The 21266-nt window shown below is 37.9% G+C and overlaps 1 protein-coding gene and 1 long non-coding RNA gene across 3 annotated transcripts in view; one reads left to right on the top strand and one right to left on the bottom strand.

Annotated features, from left to right (window-relative positions):
* Positions 1 to 21266, top strand: part of PID1 (phosphotyrosine interaction domain containing 1) — a 215483-nt gene that overhangs the window by 180427 nt on the left and 13790 nt on the right. The gene's annotated exons all lie outside the window — the stretch shown is intronic.
* LOC141567474 (uncharacterized) overlaps positions 7464 to 21266 on the bottom strand; it is a 260349-nt gene continuing 246546 nt past the window's right edge. Inside the window, exons 3-5 of the long non-coding RNA XR_012490114.1 lie at positions 20689 to 20850; positions 16217 to 16456; positions 7464 to 7753 (exon numbers count right to left, since the gene is read on the bottom strand). This is a non-coding gene — a long non-coding RNA (uncharacterized LOC141567474). The remainder of the gene's footprint in view (positions 7754 to 16216; positions 16457 to 20688; positions 20851 to 21266) is intronic.

Below are 21266 nucleotides of genomic sequence, written 5' to 3'. Positions count from 1 at the left end.
TCAAAAATTGGAGAATTTACAGATTTAAGGAATTAACCCTGAGAGTATTAATGACTCATGTTTTGAGGAAGTTGAAAGAAAGTACAATGCTCACTGTTATTCAAAAGCATTTCTTGAAAAACTTAATCATTTATACGCAGCTCAGACCATCCCCCTGTTCTCTAGAGATAAACAGAGTCAACTTATCCAAGATTGAAGTCTTCATTTCCCTTCCCAAGTTGTCTTCTGTGAGTGGCACTACCTGCCCCTCACTCAGTCAGGTGTCCTAGAAGACATCTCTCCCAATGTCATCACTCTCACGATCACCACCATCTTTGTCACTTGTGAATCAACTTGATTTTACTTCCCACCAATTTCTTCTTATCCCCCCCCTTAATTCTTACCAGTGCCCTCTACTGCTCTGACTACCGCAGTAACCTCTTACGCTGTCTGCCTGCTGCCAGTCCCACACTGTTCACCCCACTGCAACCAGAAGGATGCTTCTCAAATATAAATATCTGTGAACGCTGTTTGCCTGCTTGCAAGCCTTCAGTGGGTACACCATTGAGTTCAGGATGGATTGCAAACTTCTTCATGTGACTTACACCCCGTTTTCTTCTCTAGCCTCCACTTTTTCTTTCATCCCTTACAGTTCTTCAGGTCTCACCTTTGAATCTCTTCCTCTGGGATGCCTCCCTATTTCTCTGAGTTGCGGTTTGGAGCCCTTCTCTGAGCTCCATGGTACCCAGTGTTTCCCAGAACACAGCACCTAACACACTGATTATAAGTGTATGTTTGTGTCTCTTTATCATCCACTAGACTGTAAGCTCCATGAAACCAGGGCCTCTGCTTCCTGTTACATCTTTAGCGCTTAGGAAAATGCGTGGCACGTGGTATTCTCACTAAATATTTGTTAAATGAAGGAAATCTCTCTTTTGGAAGGTGATACATGGTGAGATGAAAAATATCATTCAAAAGATTTTGCAGTTGGTTTATCAAATTATATTTGCTGGAATCCCCATGTGAAGTTAAAGCATCATGTATGGCACTTATATAGTAAACTTGTTAGCTGGGACCATTTGATTTAGTCTTTGGTTCTTAACTCCTTTAACATGGTTGGATATAAGGCACACTGACATTAGATTTTAAAAATGCTTCAGTTCGAGCCCTAGCGATATCCCTTATACTGTGTAACTGGACCAATCAACTGACATGTCTGAGACTCAGTTTTCTCCTTTGTTAAATGGAGGTGATAATGATCCTGTGTGTTCATATGTGAAAATACCTAACTTGGTGCCTGGAACATAGTAGGTACTCAGTAAATGTTAATTTCATGTATCATAATGAATGAGAACTAAGGAATATACTTCATGTTGTTCAAGATGTTTCAGTATTCATTACATGAATTCAAGTTACTGTGTGATAATTTACCAATCTTCTCGTAGTGTCCTCATTTTACTTTAAATACTAATAATCCATCTTTAACCAACTCACACACACACACACACACACACACACACACTCTCTCAGCTCCACCATTTTCATCAATTCTATTGTTTCTTATCCATTTCTTCATTTCTCATCCATTTCTCCCTTTGTATAGTATCCTGTTGCAAATGTATAGTTCAGCCTCAAGGAGAGGAATAATTACTTCTAAGTTAGCGTTGTTTTGAGCCTAGGAATCTTGACTGACTCAAATTTAGATTTAAAAAGTTATATTGACACTAAAGAAAGACATTAGTGTTATTACCCTACAGGTAATTTTATATGTTGTCTCCTTTATAAAGTATTATCACACGTTTTTTGGTTTTTACTATATCACTTCTCATGGATTTTTGAAGCAGTAGTAATGGAACTTTATTCTCTGTAGGCAGAGAATATGGTTGACGAATATATCTTAAGGACATGATCCCATCAATGGGAGGAATAAAAAACAGATTCAGTCTCTGCCCTCATGGAGCTCCTTTTTTAAAACTTACTCTCAACTTAATTAACTTAATGAATAGGATCAAAGACACATCTGTTGACTTGGCACTCTTATTAAGTCTCTTTGAAAGTCCAGCGACACTAAGGTTGAAAGAAGGTCAATGGCTGGCAAAAAGCTGTAGCTCTTAAACATGCACTCAAGAGAACCACGCAAAGAGTTATAGAATGTATGTCAGCAGGGGCGTCTGGCAAAGGGGCATCTTCTCAATGTAACCAGTTCATAAATTTGAACATCCATTTAACCAGAAGAGGAGCCTTTTTCTCCACACTAGCACTCTCCTGAGTTGTATCCAGTAATGATACAACTTGGTGCCTTGTCTGCTGGAAAACAAACAACTACTGCCAGAAGCCAAACCAAACAAACAAAGGAAGAGCATTGGAGAGTTTCTGCTGTGAACTCATCTCTTTTTCTTCTTTTCAGAATGTGGTATTTTCCACTAAAGAAATAGAACACTTTAAAGGTAGTGGGTAAAGATGCTGGATGTGTTTTTGTTGATTTTCTAAGGAGACATTCAACAATAGTCTATTGTGTATTCATCCTCAGATGATGTAATGGAGAGTAGGATTGGGAAATAGTTTTCTAGTATTTAGGTGTCCCTGCAAAGAAGCGGCCCTTAAAAACCCATGGGAATTGTATTTATTCTGGCTACTCTTTACGAAGGGGATACATACCCATTCACCAAGGCATAATTGACTTTGCTAATTGTATCTTGCCACAGAGGATGAAAGACTTTGCATTTCCAATTGCCTTTTAATTATTTTGTAAACATTTGGGTCAATAAAATATCACTGTCCCTTTTCCAATGCATTTTGAATACTAATTTAAAATATCTTCTCCTATTCAGCTCTTAATGAATGTGGGTGGAAAAGGCTATGCCTATTATGCAATGATAATTTTGAGGAGAGCATTATTCTATGTGTGAATTCTCCAATGCCTTCGCAACCTCTCCCTGGAAAATTAAAACAAAGGTCCACAGATAGTTCATAAGGCTGACTAATTCTACCAAGCAATAGAATCTGCCATATCATTTTTACCAGACTCATTCCTTGGTGGTATTTCTAACATAATGTTTAAGAAATTTACCTGCTGAATTCTTACTTTTTTCATAGATAATTTTAGTTATCGTGGTGTCGGGGCTTTATTCAGATTTAATTCTGTTTTCTGCATTTACCTTTATTTCAATGAAGCAAAAAGCAGCAGCTTGTTTTCAGGAGGAAGGAGCCAGAACCAAAGATGAAAAATGAGTGTTTTTATTAACTTTTGTGTTCTTCTGGTTTGTTTGTGTTTGTCTGTTTGTGGTATTGCCACAGTGGTGTTCAGCACATCTGGAGGCCAGCAAAAATAACAATTTCTGTCTGTTATGTTAAAGTTGTGTATATTCCTTCTTATTTGGAAAAAAAATTCTTGGAAAAATACTGTGTCCAGTGAAGCTGGCAGTCCTTGGGCTGAATAGACAACTTGTCTCTTCTTCTTACAAAGGAAGAAACGGCTCCTTCTCTGCTACTTACAGCGCAGGCGAGTCTACCTTCTTTTCTTTCTTTCAGGTGATGAACATCCAGGAAAAAAAGGTCTCTAATATGAGAGTACATTAGAGGATGGACCACTAGGGACACAGATGTGAATTTATTTTAATCATGCTGGCAATGCAATTTATTACCCTGGAAATTGATTTTAGCAAGAAGTACATGAATATCTTTGACGATCAGATGGCATGTTCATTGTACCAGGAAAGGAAAAAAAAGAGGCAAATCAGAGGAAAAGAATTAATTTCATTCTGGGCTGTAGTCAGGGCTAGATTTTTATTTTATTTTTCTGAAGATTCATTTATATTGTATTAGTCTGAGGCCTATTAATGTGCTACACTGAGCATTTCAGAGTCCAGTTTCCTAAAAAGGGACCAATTACTCATACAAATGCCTCCTTCTTCCCAGAGAGGTATGTCCAGAGGTCAAAGACAGGCAGGTAGCATGCCTAACAAAGGACAGAGTATATCAGGTCGTTACCACATAACAAATCAGCCAAAACTCATGGGCTGGTTATGCAGCAATATCGTGGACCTACAATGGGTTTGGCCATTACTTCAAGCCATGAATCAGTCAGTCTCCCACAGGGTGCTCTGTGACTTTCATTCTGCCACAACATTCTCTGGCCGATCTGAATTCAACTTTGAAAAAGATTCCTCAGAACAGCCACTAGGATTTCATGTGAGAATAAGGAACGGTATCTATGAATAGAAGTGCCCGACCACTCAAAATTATGTATAGTACACAGATAACCTGCCTTTTCTGGTTAATTAAGAGTTCACTGGAATTTCAGATTTTTCTGGATTTGAATTCCAGGTCTTACCAACTAGTTGTAGCCACTTAGGCAAGCCACCCAACCTCTTAGCCTCAGCTTGCTTATTTGTGAAATGGGAACCTGGACTCACAAGATTAGAGTTGAGTGGAATACCCTCTGTGGAAATGTTTTGCAAACTTTTAAAGTGCTACAAATGAGTTACCATGATTGAAATCAGGCTGTGTGCTTATAAAAGTTCAAATCCAGCATCGGTGGCTATATTCTCAGGCCTCATCCTGGGTTTTAGAACAAAATTGGTAGATATATTGGTAAGTTTGTTTGTTAAGATGAGCATGTTGTTGTCTTCAATTTATGACATGCTGTATTTTGTCTATTGAAACAAAAATTCATTACATATACAGATAATTTGAAAGACACCAATATTTTGTTTTCTTTTAGTTGGATTCTATGATTAGGAAGAGTCACAGTTATGGTCTGAGTCGATTTCTGATTCTCCACATGTAGAGTCATCAAGTAAGGGCATACCTGAGGCAATTCTACCTTTTACCTTTTTCCTGACAATATTTTCTCCTCTGCTTATATTTTAATTCCCTCTTTCAAATTGTGACTTAGGACACAAGGGAACATGTTGAATTACCCTTGTTTTTCTTACCCTGTTCTTCCTTGAGGTAGGTTGAAACAGAGGAATAACTCACAGGTAGAGACATCAATTGTAGGAGGTCTATGATGTACAAGAAGCAGGGCCAAAAGGAACACAGGGCAGGAAGCTAAAGAGCTTGAATAGCTTTGCCTTTCTCCACACATCAGGCACCTCTGCAGGGGCTCACTGTTTATTGAAGATGTGTAAATTCTGTGAGCATCATGAATGATAAGCATAAAAGACCACGATGATGAGTTGGGAATCATTCACAGTATCCATTCAGTCCCCATGTCTTGTCTATCATTTTCTTCACAGAGTCTGATTTCTTCCCTTCTCACCCTTTTCAATGACTCTGAGCTCTGTCAAGGTATCCAGGGCTATATGACTTTAGCTTCAAGTAGAAATGTCCACAAAAGGCAAAAATTCTGATTTTCATACAGACAGGAAATGAACATGGGTTCAGATTTGGTTCTACTCGTCAACCATTGAGGGAACCAGGCAGATGGTATAGCCAGAGATATTCTGAAGATCAGGGTCACTGGTAGATCAGGACTATTGAAATGAATCTACAAACAGCAGCAAATCATTTTCCCTGCTGGGGTGGGGTGAAAGGGGAATACAAACTGCTTCTGGAAAGGACAGAATTTGCACATCTATGCACAAGAATTATTTCGCATTCCTATGACTTTCTTAAACTTATAGAGTTGTTAAGTACTCCCGTAGAACCAGAATCCAATAACTCAGAGGGCTGTTCTCTAGAGTCTAGACAATGCATAGTTTTCCATTGAGGCGCATTTTTCTCTATAACTGCCTGGTCGCACTGTGGTTGACTTTGGCCACCTCCACCAGATTAAATGTCCATAAATACCGCTTTCTTCATTTGACTCACCCCCACCAAATTTTCCTTGGCTACTTGTCATTGATTCTGTCTGGTCTGATCCCTTCCTAGCCATCAGGTTCTTTTATAATCTTTTACATCTCCATCACTACATGCCACTTTTCTCCAAAATGCAAACCTTACTTTAGCTGAACGACCCTTTTCCCTCCACATGTGCACATGTTTAATTCCTCAGCCGAGTCTTAGATAGAATCTCCCCTTTTTAACCTATCCAGCCCCTTGTTGAAGGCTAGTTCACCTCAACTTTGTTAAACCTTGTCTCGCTGACCTCCTGTCGGTTATATGGTTTCTACTAAACAACCACCACTCACTTAATTACCTTGTACTGTTGGGGAATATTTTGTGTTTGCCCGTGCCAACTTGATCGTAAACTCATTCTTTCTTCGATTATATCCCACCCTGCCTAGCACCACTATGAGCAAATAAAACCATTTATGATATACCTATTGATCTATTGATCTGTAATTATCCTATCCTGGTTACCATTCTTTTGTGTGATTTAAACGAGAATTGAATAAATGGGGAGAGATGAAGAAATTTTTCATTTCTTAAAGTTGCTCTTAGATTTAAGGGAATTTTCTGAATCTTCCTTAAGCCTTAAGCCTTCCCCCAGGAGATCCCGAAAACTTGGTCGTGGGTGTGCCTTGACTTTTCGCTTGGGTTGTCCCTACTAGTTTAACCTTGGAAAGACTGCATTTCTTAGGAGCACTTACTTAATATTTTGTTATTAAGCCCCATTCAGAGCAACAGTTCAAGGTAACTGTTATCCACAAAATTGCATTTTACATTATGTCCAAAAGTGATAGTCCAATTTAGAAAGTAAAAAGTCAACATTTTTGGTATAAAATAAAGTGAATTTGGACTCCATGAGGCTGAGAGGGTGTGCTCTCTGGGCTTGCTGTGTAGACATGCCTTCAGCCTCTGGGGTGGCAGGTGCCACCGGTTTTAGTTTGGTCTACAGCAAATAAGGTACAATTTTTCTCTTCCTTAGTGAAGGCAGAGATGTTTTGTCTGTTTTATTCACTTGTTTACTCCACATGCCTCTGGCATATTTTAGATGCTCAGAAAATGTTTGATGTTAAATGAACAAATCCTTGTTTTTCATCCTCTAATCAGTGTAATGTATTTACAGTTTCTGAATTTACAGTTTTTGCAAATCCTATTTTGGTGGTGTTCAAATTAATCTACTTCCCCTAATAGATATAGAAACTCAGACAAGAATCCCAGTTTTATGAGAAATATCCGGAAAAGAAAAAGAGAAGTTAATATAATTTGAACCAAAATCATGGCATGTGCGTATTACACATTTGTATACATTGATACAGCCACAGAGCTTTTAATCGGTAGAAATCTGGCTTCTACCCAGAGGTGGTTATGTTAATATTATGTTCATGTTTACTAATGCATGTTCTATCATATTTTTGTGGCATGGACTTTTATTCCTCCCACTCATAGTTGACTAAAATATTACTTGAAATCAGTTACTTATTGACATACAATTTTCACAACAATTATATTTGGCACACCTAAAAGAATAAAAATTGTTTGACACGAAGATGTGTTTTAGTATTAGATCCCTTTATTAAATACAGTTCCCACTTAGCAAGGAAACTTTCAGTGGCTTAAAGTAAAATTCTGTGATTTCTTATTCTTAGTCCACTATCAATATCTGCTTGGACCTAGCTCCTGGAATTATTACTGAATACCTTTTCCCTCATGTGAACTAGATGCCAGTAGCCTCCAGGTAATTTTCAGGCTGATAGTTCTTCTTCCTGCTTGAAATGAGCATTTCCCACAGGTCAAATTAGACAGCAGATAACCAAATAAATTTATTTCATGCATGAGAGCTTCTGGAGGAGAAAATGGCTCAACAACAAATTTGTCTTCGAAGCAGCAAGTGCTTTATTGATCTCCATGTGTTGAAAAAGAGGGTCTCTGAGCCAAATTCCATCTAAAACAGCAATTAGGTAGAAAGGCCATTAGTTGCAAGTAGAAATGATCAGTTAGCTCTCTAGAGGAATACAAACTTACTGTAGAAGATTTTTGCTAAATACATTCGTTAAAATAGAACTATCTGTAAGAGAGAAAATTTAGCTGGAGAGTTTTCTCCCATATCCAGCGTTGTAAACATGTCTAAAACTTCTTTGACAGAAGCGCTCAAACATGAGTATTCTCACACGTATACGAATATTTCTATGTGACTTTTCCAGTATCCTCGAGAAGAAGACTTCCTGTCTGTACATTCTTCTGGGCAGTTGTAACCTTGGGATCCACAAATGCTTACATATATAAATTATGTTTATTCCTATCACTGAATATTTGGCATTATAAGAATGTTAAACCATTTTAGCAAAATTATCTTTTAGAAGTAGAACATGGTGGGCAGGAACTAACCAGTATCCTCCAGATGTGATCAACAGCAGGATTCTGACCCAGGAAGAGTCTGGGTCTTTGTGGGATTCTGAGCCCACACACTTCTCTGCCATTCAGTTGAGCTGGAGACTAAAGGACACTCCTGACCTAACACTAGGCAGCCAGTGCTTTTCCGAAGGGAGCTATTTGGTCGAGGTCTGCCTGTAGACAGGATGGGAAGGATTTAGGCCAATGTTACAGGAGGAAAATGTTAGCTACCAAATGGCCTAGAAGGCAGAGAGAAAGAGAATTTGGGAATTGGAGAAGAATCCGAGCTGGACAGCAAACTGAGCCACAGCATACCAATTTGTAGTAATCATAAAGCTACTGGCTCCAGCCGGCTGTTTTTATTGAGACTTTACAGTGTCCTGGGCATGTATTCATGTCACCTCATTTAATTTCCTCTCTGTAACAATCCTGTACCATAAGTATTGGTATTTTTATTATGCAATGGATTGTTAGCATCAATTGTCTTTTTTTGTCCACTGCTGTGTTCTCAGAGTCTGGCAGAGAGTCGACATGTGAACATTTGTTGAATTCATCCTCATTTTGAAGATGAGGCAGCCAAGACGGAGTTATTTGCCTAAGACTGTGCATCAGTTATTTAGCCCAACTACTTGTTATAAAGTCCACGATTCAGATAACGATAAGGATTCAGATATCTTAGGATCCAAACCTGTTGTTTATTGTATATTTATCTGTTTAAATGGATTAAAGATTTCTTTCTATTCCTTTCTTTTTTATAAAAGTCTATAGACAGTTTGATTTTATTTCCTACATGCCGTAAGAAAAAGGAAAAAAAAAATAGGGATTTGCATGTGAAATAGTCCCTCAGTGGGACTATGGTTCCTGAGGTGTCCAGGAATTGTGGTGACAGTTGGGAAGGAGTGCACGCAGAGAGCCCTAAAGGAAAATTAGAAACTCGGAGACACTAGAGTCAGACCACTTTTTCAATTGGCCCTCCTGCCAATTTCTGTTTTGACTTACGGTATATTGTATGCATTGCTCACCTGGCAGTTTTCTAATCTATTGTGGATAGAAAATGGTTATTTTCTTCAAAGCAAATCTTAGGAGATGCTCAAAGACTTATCATTTGAAGAGCAGTGATTGGCATTTCAGCATGTGATTTTTTGGGGGTCTTAAATTACGACCCTGAGCCCACTGCCAAACTAGTGGGGGGTATCGTGGCTTATTCATGAGAGGGCCTGCAGTGACTATATTCAGCTTCACTACTCGTTTGAGGTGGGACTCTGGATGGCTTCATGACTAATAGCAGGACAGGTGTGTCTCTGAAAGAGACTTGTGCAAGTACAGACAGTCCCTGACTTGCAGTGGTTCAGTTTATGTGAAAGCTATGCGGGTGCAGTAGAAAGCGCATTTTGAATTTTCATTTAGATCTTTTCCTGGACTGGTGGTATGTGGTATGGTCCTCTCCCATGATGCTGGGCAGTGACAGCACTTCAGCAAGCAGTCAGGCAGGTGACCACGAGGCAGCCGATACTCTACAGTGTGTTGTGTTGCCAGTGGTTCTTTGAGATTGTGTTCTGAGCACGTTTAAGGTAGGGTAGGCAATGCTATGATTCCGGTAGGTGAGGAATATTAACTATTTTTGACTTAAGATATTTTCAACTTACAATGGGTTTATCGGGAAGTAACCCCATCATAAGTCTAGGAGCATCTGTATACTGTATGTACCCCTATACACCTGGAATTTATGTAGAGTGGCCACAGCTTCCTGAAGTTTCCAAATCCACCATTATTTGGCAGTTACCATGCTGTGAACTGAGAGTTTAATACGAAATGTTGTTAAGGACCCATGATTCAATTCGGCATAGCCTAAAACCTCTCCTGATGTGTATAGTCTGTTTCATCTCAGAATAATGAATATGCTGCCACAGCAGTCCCGAGCCCTTGATTCCCCAGTTTAGAATGGATGCAGCTTAAGAACTCTGCTGGATAGGCTATACATTTTGGCAGCTAGAGAAATCTCCAAGGTTTTCATCAATCATGACCCTCACTTTCCATTGTAATATGTAAGGGAGATGGGAAGCTAATGGCTGCCTGAGCTAATGGGGATTTCACAGATATGGCTGCAGTGACTTTTGTATGGTTAGTTATGCTTTCACAGTCTCGTCTTGCTTTAGGAAGTGAACTTCTGTTGAGATTCACAAAGAGATAACCTGAAGAATCGGGAGCCATCATTTTGCACAAATTCTATAGCCAAATGATTTATTGTTTTGACCTTCTTTCATAGTTTTCCTCTTCCATAATCAATATTTATAGGATTTTGACTGCACAAGGTTAATTATACATGAATGTGTGCATGTAGATATGAATATGTATGTATAAATACTTATATATGCATATACTTGTATATATGCATATACTTCAGCGTATAAATTTTTTCCTAAGATAGTGATAAACTAAGTTGATTCTAATTAGATACTTCTGGGGAATGGCTGTTCAATATAATGACACTCTAATGCAGCAAATCATTCCCAGAGTTATGTGTGTTCTTTGTAGATGACTTTTTTGGATTCCCCCTCACACTGCCCCTTGAATTTTAAAACAGCATGAACACAGCCAGAAAATTTCTTATGATCTTTTGAGTGCTAGAAAATTAATATCGGGACTTCTGAGATGTTAAACTTGGGAAAGAAATTAAAACATGCCTCTTGTATTTTCTTATACTATCGTAAGCCCTTGGCTATCAGTTATGTGAGCTACTGACAATCAATCACTAGGTAACACAGAAGTTGTTGAAATGCATTTGGCTGCTTATATTTGCTCAGGGGTGTGTTTTTTGGTATTCTCGAATTACCCTGCATTTCAAATAAATTCAGGCTACAGACCAGGATTACCATTACCACAAGTATTATCTATCTATCATCGTTATGGATTTATTGGCCAATGGAGTGACGTGTAAAACAAAGTGAGATACAGATATTGGAAAGAAGGTAACCCTGTGCAGCAACAGGAAGGGGCAAAGAAATTAAACAGGTCATTTACTAAGGAAGAAATAAAGATGTGCATTAAACATATGCAGCAATTTAATCTTACTAGCAATAAAAAAATAACAGGGTAACATTTTTCATCTGTCAAATTGGGAAAGACGCTAAAAATGATGGTCGCCACTGTTGAAAAATGTCTGGTGTGTGGAAAGAGTCTCATGAGTAGCTATTGGGAATAAAAATTGGCAAAATGTTTCTGAAAGGCAATTTTAAAATATACATCAAAATCTTAAAAAGTGTTCATATTCATTGCTTTCATAGTTCATAGTTCTACTTCTAAGACTTTACTATGGGCAGTGCCCCTTCTTTGCTTTCTAATCCCTTTGAGAATCTGATTAAAGTGATGACTCCTTTCTAGGAAAAATGCAAATGTACGGTCAGGTTTGCATTGACTTTCTCAAGTCGTATTGTGATTGCCAAACTCCAACAAAATGATAATACCTTATACTACAATATTAATTTTTATAACACCCCAAATACTGTTACTTTAAACATTATAAAGAAGTCATAAAATAAAATCTGTGAAACATCTTTAATATATTTCATGCGTAAAATTACGAGAATTAAGCATAAAGTAAAATCTTACCTTTATAAAAATAAAAAAAGCATAGCATATGTTATCAATTTAATGCACATTATTAGCCACTGCTTCTGCTCTTCCCTCTGACTTCTGCCTGCCTGAGCTGCAGCCTCCATAGAGCTTGTTGGCTGTCAGCTCCTTCCTGCCCTGGTTAGTGCCTCTCAGTGGAGCTTTCAGGACAAATCTAGGGGGCACTGCTCTGCGCTGGCCAGCACCTTAGAGTCACAAGTTTTGCTTTGTTCCCTCTTTTCTACCAAGGAAAAGTACTTGTGAGACAATAGATAAATGCCTGCCCAGGAGGATTCTAACTCCCTTTGTAAGAGAGAGACCTTCACGAGGCCCTATCACCAGCACCAGGTGCAGCCTTTGGTTAATTTTTTAGGGAGTGAAGGCTACAATGAAAATTGGGTAAAGGGGATCAAATATATGGTGATGGAAAGAGAACTGACTCTGGGTGGTGATGTGTAGATGATGTATTACAGAATTGTACACCTGAAATCTATGTAACTTTACTAACAATTGCCGCCCCAATAAACTTCAATTAAAAAAGAAAGAAAGAAAGAAAGAAAATTGGCAAGATGACACAGTAGGAGCAAAGCTTAGTACTAAAGAGTTTGAGATATGTTGTTGGTGCTCTGCCAAAAGGGGCTCGTTCTTAGTTTAGGAGGCTCTATGACTTAGGTCAATTAGCAGGGCTTTTGTGAATGATGGGGAAATTGCTGGATCTTATTCAATGTGGCTTCAGCTCATTTATTCACACACAGGAAGAAGCTATCTTAGAGTTCTAGAGTGATTATTCCTGGTGTCACGAGCAAAATGTAACCTGTCACCCTAGGGCTCACCCTAAAATGCAAAATCTGATTAGGTTATGTATTATACAAAGTGCAAAATCTAATTAGTATGTATTATACAGGGCCTTTTGGTTTCTTTGTATCCCCAATCTTAGTATGTAGAGTCTAGTGCAGGGGTGTCCAAACTTTTTTCAACGTTTTTTACCAAGGGCCGTATGCGGTAAAATACACCAACAGCCGGGTCACGCACTCGAGGTGAAGTACGCATTGCCTCACCTGGTTTATTTAAGTAAACTAAATATATTTTTGGAATTTGCTGCAGGCCAATTAATAATGGATTGCGGACCGCAGTTGGCACGCGGGCCGCAGTTTTGACACCCCTGGTCTAGTGCTTAAAATGTTCCTCTTATGGTGGTACCATCTTTAGTTGAGATCCTGCTCCAAGAAGTAGAGCAGAGTCTTAAAGCCCTGCCTTTCAAAACTTTTGTTTAGGCTGTTGAGTAAACATGGAGAGTGTTTGAATGCATATCCTGTTTTGATTCAAATAAGTGATGTGAGAGGTGCATAAGAGCTGGGTTTTGAATCCAAACTGCCTGTGTGACTTCTGGCACAGTGACTTAACCTCTCTGTGCCTCAGTTCCTTCTCTCTACACTAGGAATAGTAAGAGTGCTTATCTCACAAGGCTGCTGTGAGAATGTAATGAATTCATATATTAGACACATAAAACTGCTTGATAGTTATCACTCCATAAACGTTAGGTGCTATTATTATTTTTACATTTTGGAATTAGAAGTCTTGACAAATTTGTTTTAATTTACTTTCCTGGTGACATAAAAAGACATATCGTCTTTTTAAAATTTCATTTTGTTTTTATTCCCCCCTTTTTTCCTAATCCGATTATTGCTTAGTGCAGCACTGATTTTAAGTGAAGAGGGTTATGCTTTGTTTTGTTTTTTTCTTATCGTGGGGTCAATAGGTCACCCATACCTGGCTGAACTGTGGCCCAGACCTGATCAGTACAGAAATCTCTCCCTTGCCTGCCCTGTCCAGTGTCTGTGGGCTTCTGGTTTGTAACTGGAGTTGGGTGGAGAGATTTGCTTTGGGCATTTTGGCCCAGAAGGAAATGGAGGAGGATGGCATGACATCTTCATCCAGTCCAGACTTTTGGCCTGAATTTGAATTCCTTTTGCTGGAAAAGTGAGGGCTTGATAGAGGGATCAACTCACGAGCAACTGCACTTCTCTGAGCCCAGAATGCAGCTGTGTAGGTCCAAGGGAGCCTTTTCTCCCAAGTTGATTCTAACCCCACATGGTTCTAGAAGCCCCCAGTAGTACCATTGGCGTGAACATTGGTGTTTGCCTCATGGACACAAAGCCATGGGCAGGGCACACAGGAAGACGTGAGAGCCAGACCTGGGGTGGAAGCACACAGGGTTGCCACGTGGTCGATTGCAGAATCTGTGAGGACAGAATGGGTATCTCCTGAGGACACCGAAAATCTTTTATTGGGAGCAACTTTGCAGCGATCAAGATGAATTGAATTAATTTAGGTGTATATAAGCTGAGTTTGTCTTTTTTATATAACCACAGGCTAGAGAGGATTGGGCGATTTAAGTTTCATGGGAAGTCGAGTGAGTAGACATCAGACAATAAATCAAAAGGCTTAAATTGGTAGGATGTCCTCTACATTTTGAAAGCAAGATGACATCATCAAATTGTAAATTTTTTGTCTAGACCAAAATTGAACAGAAGAATCAAGTATTTCGGGGGTGACTCTGTTTTGAGTCTTTCTTTGAATCTAGGCTTCTAGTTGTGTGTGTTATATGCCATTGACTCCGCTCTGATTCATGGCCACCCTGTGAATGACTGACATCCACAGGGTCCTATCCTGCTCAGCTCTGGCACAGAGTCATACCTGTGGCTTCTTTCCTGGAGTCAATCCATCTCATATTTGATCTTCCTTTTTTCCTGCTGCCTTCTGTTTTTCTCAGCATTAAAAGAATAAATATTGTATCAGTCTTCTGCTTTTGGAGGATAATTGGGGGTAGTGGTGAGTTTAATTAGTTTAGAAATAATTTTTCATTATCTAGGGCTTCTATTATGTTTCTATTTCATATTTTTCTGAAAGAAATTAAAGAGAAGAAATAAGGTGTGTTTTCCATGAGATTTAGCCAGGTCTATTAATTTTCTCATTTTATACTTGTACAAAAAGAAAAACTAGAACGTGTTTCTTTGTGTCACAAAGTGCATTTTCTTAGTGTGTATGTTTCTCTCTCATATTTGCGTGCATGGGTGCGTACACACACACACAGACACAAAGTTTGCAGACAAAGAATTTTAGGCAGTTGGTGGAGTTGTATATCTATATATTAGGACTAAGGTTTGATTGTTGGGAAAATGTAGCATCTCTCCCAGCTTGTTTGTTTTTTAACTGAATCTGTTTGTTCAATGGGAGGAAATATTGTCTTGCTGCAGGGTGGTTCCTGGTAGGTGGGTGAGTTCTTTGATGGAATCAATGAGACGCTTCAAGCGCCATCTTTTCCTTTAGCTACTGGATTGAATTGCCACCAAGCAGAGAAGACTAGATGGAGAGAGATGGGCAACATCCAGTTTGAGTGGCTCTGTGGACACTTGAGGCAGGCAGTGGAGGACTCCCTGGCACAGAAGCAGCTTCATCTGCCAGCTCTGTGATTGCACGATCAAGGCATGCTAGGCAGACAGCGACTGAGAGACAAGGTGATAGGAACTGGAGGAGAAGGCTAATCCATGAGGGACAGTGCTGGGGAGGCAGAGCGTGGGCTTCAGACATCTGTGTAGTTCCGGCCTGAGTCCAAGTTCACAGGTAGGAGAAGACAATGCCGCAGCTGAAGACAGTCAGGCAGCGAGAGCAAGTTCTCCCTTATCCCTTTTATTCTATTCTGCCCCTCCATTGGGTGGGCTCACCCACGTTGGCCAGGGCAATCTGCTTTATTCCATCTCATGATTCAAATGTTAATCTCATCCAGAAGCATACTCACAGACACACCCAGAATGTTTGAGTAAGGATCTGGAAACGCCATGGCTCAGTCAAGTGACACAGAACTAACTGTCACACCACTTTGATAGGATGAGGAGGAATGAGCTGAACCAGCATCAGCTCTGCCACTGTCAGGTCCACATAGGTCCTTTAGGTCCTTGGAGATCTTATCCCATTAAGCATCTCAGCCTCCCTGTGAGGCTGGTGATGGAGAGAAAGTGAGAGTGTGGAAGTATAACAGAAGGCGATTGGGAGAATAGCAGGTGAGCTCAATCAAAGAAGTCAACATACATAGACCTGTATGTAAGATCCAGTGAATTTATAGGGAAGATTTTCACCTTTGTAAGGAGGGATCTCCTAAAAAAATGAAAATAAGTTGTTCTTTAAAAGGGATGTGCTTTCCTAGCCTGAATCTGTGAGTCGTGGTTTCTGAATCTTTGTTTTAGGTGTATGAGTCTCCGGGGTCCAGAGCATCAGGCAGTCACCTGTCAAAGGGTTTTGAAGGATATGGACTGGACATTTTCCTTGTTCCTTTGCTGGCCACACGGACCTCCTTTCGGATGCTGCTCACAGGTCTGCACCCTGTGATGCATTTTCTGCTTACCTGGGCTTATGGCCTCCATGGCTCTCTCCTTCTGCTGAGCAAATCACAGAGAGGCAATTCTGAATCTTTCTGCTGGACAGTAATTGCACACTTTTCACTGCTAGTAGTACTGCACTTGGCTGAAAGTAAGACTCTCTTGACTGCTGAGCAGGTGCTGCTTGAAAAATAAGGGAGGAATGTCTTGCTTTTCCTTAATCCATCAACATTTGAAACCTTTGCTCCAAAGAAAGTGCCCTTTTCCTAAAAATAAATACACTTGCTGAAGTGATCATTCGTTTCAAAACAATCCTAAGACTCTGCTGTATTTCTTATTCTTATTCTCCCAATATTCAAAGAGAAAGAAACTTCCTTCTTTTTTCTTCTGGTAACAATACACTCATCATGAAACCTATATAATTTTACAAACCAATGTCACGCAATAAATTTAATAAAAATTAAAAATAAAATCTAAATGCTAAAAAAAAAATACAGTTATCAGCTGTGACTTTAACTAGACATCCTTCAAAACTACAAATACACAAGCCTCTATATTTTAAGTACCTGCTTCTGTATATTCCAAATATTTGATATCATTTTATTTTCTTAAATCTAGTAGGAGAACCCTGTAGGATATTTTTTCAATGTGATAATTCTGATATGGAGACAAATAGTGACAATATTATCAAATCGTCACAATATTTCCTTGGGTTGAGCTTAGTAGTTAGGTAGCAAGAGAGCTATGCTCCCAAGATGACTTTTAACTAAGAATATAAAAATGTGATGGGACTGGTCATTAAAAATTACTTTCACATCATGCACTGGTTTCTATTTAGAAATAAAAGGTAAATATGACATTTATAGCTCTTGAATGATGACAAATGTGATTGCCAACAGTGTTACTTCACAAGAGCTGCTGCTTGCATATGGAGGGTAATGTAACCTGTCACACTTCCTCTTAAATTCTTGGGTATAGGTGCACCAGGAGAATTAGACTAGGATTTTTCACATATCACTAGCATAGATTGATCCAATCAGCTTGAAGGGGTGGATTTGATCACAAACAGGATCTTGGCTGGATGTATCTTAAAACTAAATTTACTCTTCAGTATATGAACGTTATTTAGTCAGTTGCATATGCTTATGGAAATCTTTTTATTTTCAATTTAAATTAGCATTGAGCCAAGGGCAAATGTATTTATTCATTGATCTTCTTTTTAACTTTTTAGTATAAAATAATTTCAGACGGAAAAATGTTGAAAAGCTGTTTAAAATATTTCCATATGTACCTTTCACCCATATTTCCCAAGTATTTATTATGCCCCTTTATTTTGGAGTATAATTCCTACAAACTAGAATATTCTTTTGTGGAACCATTCTTATATATTCTTACATGTTCTCTTATATATCCTTATATAAGGATATTCTCTTATATAATTATAAAAAGCAGAAAATTAACATTTATAACATACTGTTATCTAATCTATAGACCTTATATATATTTTCATATTTGTAAAAGAATGTACTTTAATCAAAAGAAAAATAAGTGATAGCCCAGCATCCAGTCAAGGATTACATGCATTATCTCTTTTGTGTGTGTTAACCTAGAATAGATCCTTGCTCTTTCTCAGTCTTTCTGGCCTTCATGTTTTTGAAGTTTCAAAAATGCCCCTCCAGTTGGGTTCCTCTATAATTAGGTTCAGGTGATTGGCAGGGAGGTCACAGAAGTGATGCCGTATCCTTCACTGTCCACACGACTTTATCATGTGGTTGTGACAGAGTCTTCTAGGTTTCTCCACTGGAGATTTATTATTCTCCATTTATAATTAATAGGTGTCCTGTGGGGAGATACTTTGAAGCTGTATAAAAGTCCAATTTTTAATTAACATTTAGTGTTAGCATTCATTGATGCTTCTTTCACTCCGAAAATATCTATTACTTTGGTAGTTGCTAAGTGGTGATTTTCTAATCTCATCATTTCTTCTACCTTTATTGCTTTGCATTCTAAGAAATTTTCCATCCATTAGTTTATCTGTTTACCTATTTATATCAACATTAACTCATGGATTCTTTCTTATTTGGGGGTTGTAATTGTTACTATCATGATATATTTTGGTGTTCAATTGTCCCCAATTAGGCTAACAGGGCCCCCTTCAAGCTGATGCTCCATCCTTTGGACAAGTTTCTGTCACTCTTTGAACACTTTCCTACTGTGTCACAGCACGGTGTTGCAGGATCATCTCATACTTTTCATGTGCCAGCCCTGGAATCAACTATTTCTCCAAGGACAGCAGGTTCCTTTCAGTGGGGAATGATATTTAGAAACCAGGATTTGAGCTTTGGTATGCTCGTTACTACTGACACGTCACTGCTTACAGAATCTCTCCGTGAGCACTGCTAAGAAATATATGTATGTGGGTGTATGAATGCATTTATACACAAACACACCTCTATGTCAGTATCAATGTCTGCCTGTCTATATATTGAAAACCACAACTTGTTTCGATTACTCCCATTCCAGTCTAATGCCACTGGATTCTTTCTAGCCTTCTTCCTTTTTATTTACACTTATAATTCCCTTCTCCAACAGTGTGAAAGCTGGTTCTCAATATTTACAATAGAGTTATTTTTCAGCTTAATCCTTTAGTACACATGAAGTAAGTTCAGAATTGCAAATTGATACCACTTTGGAAAACAAGTTTACTAACTAAGTCTCAATATTGGTTTAGAGTTCTTTCTGTCTTTAGCCTGAGAGCATATAGTCAAAATACTGTGTTAAAATGTTACTTGTGTTTCTTTTTCCTCTCTTCACTATAGTTATGTTTTTAATTTGCAGTAGGTTAGATGTACTCATTTTTATGTTTGTTCCATTCTAAATTTTTTTTCCCATCCCTCTGGATTACATTACTTTTGTTGATATGATTTTAAATCATAACTATACAAAAAGATATGCTTGGAAAAATGTCACTTTTCCAATCTTTTTACCCTATTCCCTCACCCCCATCATTTTAGCCCTGTTCCCAACCACCTCCTGTTGGTAACCAATCCCTGGTTTTCCCTCTTGTGTTTCGTTTTTCATAAAGGGGCAGACGTAAATATATATATATATATATATATATATATATATATATATATATATATATATATTTATTTATTTATTTATTTTTTACTTACCCTTTTTGCTTATGTAAAATAGATAGGTTTTGTTCAATTTGCTTCTTTTCACATAACATACCCTGTAATTCACTCCACATAAGTACATACACTTTTTTTTCTCATTCTTTTTTTACACATCTGTAATAGTACATGAGATGGATGTGTAATTTAGTCAGCTGCTCTCTTGTATGAGCATTTAGATTATTTTGCACATGTTAGAATTACAAATAGTGCTATAATGGATAAATTTGTAGTTATATATTTTCATATTGATGGAAGGTTTTTTCAGGGTAAATTCCTAGGAAGGGCATTGCTGGGTGAAAAGGCATGCATAGTTTTGTTATATATTGTCAATTCCCTTCCAAACAGTGACTATATGAGAGTGTCTGTCTCTCCACAGCCTTGCTAACACAACATGTGCCATACTTTTTAATTTTCACGAATCTGATGGGTGAAAAAGATGTGTCAGTATAGCTTTAGTTTGCATTTCTCTGATTATAAGTAGATCTTATAAATAAGAATCAGGTAAGACAAATTCTGGGAGTTTCATTTTAGTTTTCTACAAAATATATCAGTATTCCAGTCGACCACACATTTTTTTAAGTCTACAGCAAATACTTCCCTCATATGTTTAAAAGAGTTGCAAAGACTATACTCTTGTATTTTAAATACTGTAATTTTAAATAAAATTGCTACATTAATCTTTTAAATGTAGTCAGTATAATCTAAATATCAAACTAGCATCCCTTTTTAAAAAATCACAAACAAGCTTTTCTTTAACAACCATAAATTTTATAACTTTTACCTTTTTTTCCTGGTCTCTAAGAGCCTTTCTGTTTCCCTTCCACTCCACCCCCCACCAAAAAAAATAAAATAAAATAAAAAAATAAAAATAAAAAATAAAGTCATCCTAATATAAATGTATGCTTGAAAGTCTTCTATTGATTGCCCTATGAGATTACCCAAAGAATTAGATATTCAAATCAGAAATCTCATCAAATACCAAACTTTACTAATAATTTCAGGGAAACAAATAATCAGAAGGCACCAGCAAAACATGGTGAGATCTAGGGCTGTGAGTATAGCTCTTTCTTGCAGCATCATAAGTTGGTCTAGTCCAAATTAACACAGAAGATACCTATGTAGTTATATTATTTATGCAGAAGAGAACCCTTTTAATCTTGAAATACCTTTATGTTTTACTTATTTACATAGCCTATGAGATGTTTTGCTGGGAGCCGTGTGCTGCGTAACTCCACAGATTTCAGGCTTGTTGACCACGAACAATTCTAGGTAAGCAGGTACATCCTGCAAAAAGCATTCTCTCCATAAGGACTTACCTGCTACCAAACAGCAGAGGGTCTGCCATTAAGTTGACAAGGAGATTAGCCTACAGACCATTTCTTTCATTTCTGGATCACCTTCCTTTTCCCCAGTGAAGGGAGGAAATGGATTCTAGAACTGTTATTTAATCATTTATGTCCCACCTTATCATATTTCCTCTGCAAGAAAACAATATAAATAATTGACATTTTCAAAAATTATTTCCTGTGACCGTATGTCATTAAGTTTAAGTATGTCTCTGATTTGAATTATCTATCTAATTAGTATACATACCCATTGATCAGAACAATATAAATATATCACACATTTTGATAAATAATTATAAATAAAAGGTTGTTTTGTTAGAGAAAAATAACTCTGAATGAGATGGATGAGATGACTTTTTTAATTGAAATTTTTGAGATAATTGATTTGCACACAGTTGTTAAGAAATAATGCAGAGAGGTCCCATAGACACTTTATCAAGTTTTCTCCAAGATAACACTTTACAAAACTATAGTATAGTATCACATCCATACAATCCACCGATCTTATTAAGATTTGCTGTTTTACTTGTACTCACTTATGCATGTGT

The sequence above is a fragment of the Rhinolophus sinicus genome, linkage group LG01, assembly GCF_036562045.2.
Source record: "Rhinolophus sinicus isolate RSC01 linkage group LG01, ASM3656204v1, whole genome shotgun sequence".
NCBI classification, from domain to species: Eukaryota; Metazoa; Chordata; class Mammalia; order Chiroptera; family Rhinolophidae; genus Rhinolophus; species Rhinolophus sinicus.
The sequence above is the reverse complement of the archived record's forward strand: the minus strand, read 5'-3'. Positions and strand labels throughout refer to the sequence as shown.